The sequence below is a fragment of the Gossypium arboreum genome, chromosome 2 (genome assembly GCF_025698485.1).
Source record: "Gossypium arboreum isolate Shixiya-1 chromosome 2, ASM2569848v2, whole genome shotgun sequence".
NCBI classification, from domain to species: Eukaryota; Viridiplantae; Streptophyta; class Magnoliopsida; order Malvales; family Malvaceae; genus Gossypium; species Gossypium arboreum.
Genome location: NC_069071.1, coordinates 50,479,877 through 50,484,675, shown reverse-complemented (window position 1 = coordinate 50,484,675; position 4,799 = coordinate 50,479,877).

The following is a 4,799-nucleotide window of genomic DNA, read 5'->3' as shown; positions in this document are numbered from 1 at the left end:
CGGAATTAAAGGAGTTGAAAGCTCAGTTGCAAGAATTGGTGGATAGAGGTTTTGCTCGCCCGAGTTTTTCGCCTTGGGGTGCGCCGGTGTTGTTCGTGAAGAAGAAGGATGGAACCATGCGACTGTGCATCGACTATCGTCAGCTTAATAAAGCGACGATAAAGAACAAATATCCGTTGCCACGTATTGATGACTTGTTCGATCAACTGAAGGGAGCCTCGGTGTTCTCGAAAATAGATTTGAGATCGGGCTATTATCAATTGCGAATCCGAGATTCGGACGTGCCCAAGACGCCTTGAATCGAGATATGGTCACTATGAGTTCCTAGTGATGCCGTTTGGGCTCACTAATGCCCCTACGGTATTTATGGATTTAATGAATCGGATCTTTAGACCATATTTGGATCGATTCGTAGTCGTGTTCATTGATGACATCTTGGTCTATTCAAGAAATGAGACCGAACATGCTGAACACTGCGGTTAGTGCTTTGCAAATTTTACGGGATAAGCAATTATATGCTAAGTTCAAGAAGTGTGAGTTACGGTTAAGAGAGGTTAGCTTCTTGGGTCATGTGGTATCTGCATCGGGTATTCGAGTCGACCGAATAAAATTTCAGCCATACTTAATTGGAAGCCTCAGAAATATTAATGAGGTTCGAGCTTTTTGGGGCTTGCGGTTATTACCGACGATTTGTAAAGGCTTCTCAACGATAGCCACGCCGATGACGGCTACTCCAAAAGGACGTTAAGTTCGAATGGATCGGAGAAATGCCAAAAAGTTTCGATCAATCGAAAACTTATTTGATGAAGCCCCAATTCTAGTGCAACCCGAGTCCGGCAAGGAGTTTGTCATCTATAGCGACGCCTCTCTACTTGGGTTAGGTTGCGTATTAATGCAAGAAGGTCGAGTTGTGGCCTATCGTCGAGGCAATTAAAGCCACATGAGAAAAATTATCCGACTCATGATCTCGAATTGGCCGCCATCGTATTCGCCTTAAAGATTTGGCGACATTACTTATTTGGTGAAAGGTGCCATGTATACTCGGATCACAAAAGTCTCAAATATTTGATGACCCAAAGAGACTTAAATCTGCGACAAAGACGTTGGCTTGAGTCGTAAAAGGATTATGAGTGATCATTGACTATCACCCGGAAAGGCGAATGTGGTTGCGGATGCCTTGAGTCGTAAATTGTTATTCACTTTCTGACGATGAATGTGCACTTGTCCGTCCGATCCGACGGTGTGTTAGTGGCTGAATTGAAAGCCAAACCATTATTGACACACCAAATTCGAGAAGCTCGTAAAGTCGACGACGAGTTGGTTGCAAAACGGGTGCGTGTGTTCGAACAAGGACTCGGAGTTTCAAATCGACGATGACGATTGTTTGAGATTCAAAAGTCGTTTGTGTGTCCCAAAGAATTGAACTCATTTCGATAATTCGAATGAAGCCCATTGTAGCCGAATGGCAATCCACCCGGAGTACGAAGATGTACAATGATTTGAAACGTCGGTTTTGGTGGCATGGTATGAAGCGAGACATCTCGACTTTGTTTGAGATGTTTAATATGTCAACAAGTGAAAGCGGAACATCGGTGCCTTGAGATTACTTCACCAATCACGATACCCGAGTGGAAATGGGATCGAGTCACAATGGACTTTGTATCCGGACCGCCATTGTCGACAAGTAAGAAGGATGCGGTTTGGGTCGTGGTAGATCGATTGACTAAGTCGGCCCACTTTGTCCCGTCGTCGGATTTTCAATGGAAAAATTAGCGGAATTGTACATTTCTCAGATTGTGAGATTACACGGGGTGCCTATTTCCATCGTGTCGGATAGAGATCCGAGATTTACCTCGCGATTTTGGAAAAAGTTGCAAGAAGCTTTGGGTACCAAGTTGCATTTCAGCATCACCTTTCACCCCCAAACCGATGGTCAATCCGAGCGGATAATTCCGATACTTGAGGATATGTTAAGATGTTGCGTCCTCGAGTTTAGTGGTTCATGGGAACGGTATTTGCCGTTGATTGAATTCGCTTACAACAACAAATTTTCAATCAAGTATTAAGATGGCACCCTACGAGGCCTTGTACGGTCGTAAATGTCGTACACCATTGTTTTGGACTGAGCTCGGTGAAAGCAAGATTTTCGGTGGATTTGATTAGGGATGCTGAACAGAAAGTGAAAGTAATCCGTGAAAGTCGAAGATAGCCTCCGATCGCCGTAAGTCGTCGCGGATCCGAAGCGTAAGGATATCGAGTATCGTGGGTGATAAAGTGTTTCTCAAGGTATCGCCTTGGAAAAAGATACTCGTGTTCTACCGTAAGGGCAAGTTGAGCCCGAGGTTCATTGGGCCATATGAGATATCGAGCGAGTCGGTCCAAGGCATATCGTTTGATTTTGCCCCGAACTCAAAAGGTTCACGATGTCTTTCACGTTTCGATGCTTGACGCTATAGATCCGATCCATCGCACGTGATTAGTCCATCGAAATTGAAATTCAAGCTAATATGAGTTATGAGGAAGAACCGATTCGTATCCTATCACGAGAAGTGAAAGAGTTGCGAAACAAGTGGGTTCCGCTAGTGAAAGTGTTATGGCTCAAGCACGGATAGAAGAAGCTACTTGGGAGACCGAGAACTCTATGAAAGAGCGATATCCAAGCCTATTTACCGGTAAGATTTTCGGGATGAAAATTTCTTAAGTGGGGAGAGTTGTGACAGCCAAAATTGACCCTAGTCGGAAGGTGGTCTCGGGACCACAAAACCGAGGCATAAAAATAATTTAAAATTTATTTCGATGCCTATAATATGTGTGTATTCATGTATGACATTTTTGATGATTGGTTTAGTGTTATAAAGGTGAATTTCACTAGAAAGGACCTAGTAGTGAACTTTGAAAGTATGATGGGGAAATGTGTGATGACTAATTAAAGCATGCATGCAAAATAAAGGACTTGCATGTCAAATTCCCCTTTTATAGGTGGTGGCCGGCCATGACAAGGAGGATGGGCTAAACATGTCATGAAACATGTTTTGTTGGTGCATTAGGGTGAAATAATAAACAAAGGTGTATGGGTGATAAAAAAAATGAAAAAAAATGTGTGTGAGTGTGGTAATCCCCCTTGCCGTGAGTTGAGAAAGAGGAAGAAAAAATTTTGTTGTGTTCATCCTTTCTCATCCTTTTGGCCGAAAATCATAAGGGAAGAAAGAGGATTTTTGCTTCATGCTTGGTTTAGAAGAGATCTAGAAGGTGATTTGGCTAAATTGGCATCAAGATTAAGGTATGTATGAGGTTGTGTTAGGAGTTTCATGCATGTTTTGGTTGCTAACTTGATGTGCATGTTAGCCATGGCTCAAATCTTTGTTATGCCATGGAAATGGTATTTGGCCAAAGTTGTTATGGTGATAAAGCCATTGCATGCTAAGTGTGAAGCTTGATGATGATGCATGCAATGAGGGATTGTCTACTCTTGAGTAAGATTTTGAGTTTTCTTTTTGTGTTTAACCATGATTGAAGTTGAATGGAGCATGATTTTCATATTCGGCCATGATGCATTCATGAACATGGTTCATGCTTCTTGCATGTTAGTTAAAATTTGTATTTTTGGATGGCTATGGACATCTTGAAATTCGGCCATGCTCATATTGTATATATATGTTTGCACATGATGTTTTGGCTATGAAGTAAGTGATGAATATATTGGTTTAAAGAAGAAGATGTGGAAGAATGCTTGTGAAATTGCAAGCACAATTGCCTAGCACACATATAAGTGCTTGATGCTATATTATAAGTTTTGGGCCACAATGTGCAAAGCATTAACTAGTAAAATGCATGCTGTTTTTGTGAGGTATTAAGTGCAAAATTGACCTCAACATGTACATGAATATTCGGCCTTGGGTAGCCTATTGAAGGCCTTAGCTTTTCCTTGATGCTCAAATAAATTGTATTGAATTGCTTGATGTAGTATAAAATGTGCATGACCATTGTGTATTCAAGCTAAAGAGTGGCCATATGACCATTTAAAGCTCCTTGTCATATTCGGCCATAAGCAAGCACAATGAGGTTTTAATAAATTGAATTTGTTTGAATTAGCTCAAGAGCTAAGAGGGCCACAATTGGACAAGGGGAAGGAAAAGGTGATCGAGTAGCCGAAAAAGCCGTTCGACAACATCCGAGGTAAGTCCTCAAGAAGTGACCTTACTTGAATTATGTGGAATGAAATATGGATGTATTGATTATTGATTTATGTGTGAATGAGTATTCGAATAATGCCCGGGCTAAGTCCCGAAGGCGATTATGCTAGTGATTATAATTGTGTTTGAGCCTTAGTAACGAGAATGAAATATGTATGTCCAATGATTATTGATGTATGTGTGCATGAGAAATTGAATGATATCCGGCTAAGCCCCAAGACAATTATGCTGAAATTATATCCGGTTAAGACCAAGGCAATTGTGCTAGTGGCTACATCCGGCTAAGACCAAGGCATTCGTGCGAGACATTCTATCCGGCTAAGACCAAGGCATTTGTGCACGTGGTTATATCCAGTTATATTCAAGAATCTTGGGCTGGAGGTGAGTGTTGGTTGCTGTAATAAATTCAATTAGTACACTCGAGAAGCCCAAAGAATAAGGTACGTTTATATGTGCTTTGGAAAGTCGACATGTTTGAGCAACATTCGCTCAATCGACTAATGAATTTCAGTTATTGAATTGATTGATACTTTGTGAAATTATATAATGATGAAGTGTGAAGTAAGAATGTGTATTAATGAAATGATGCATTTGGCTATGTGAATG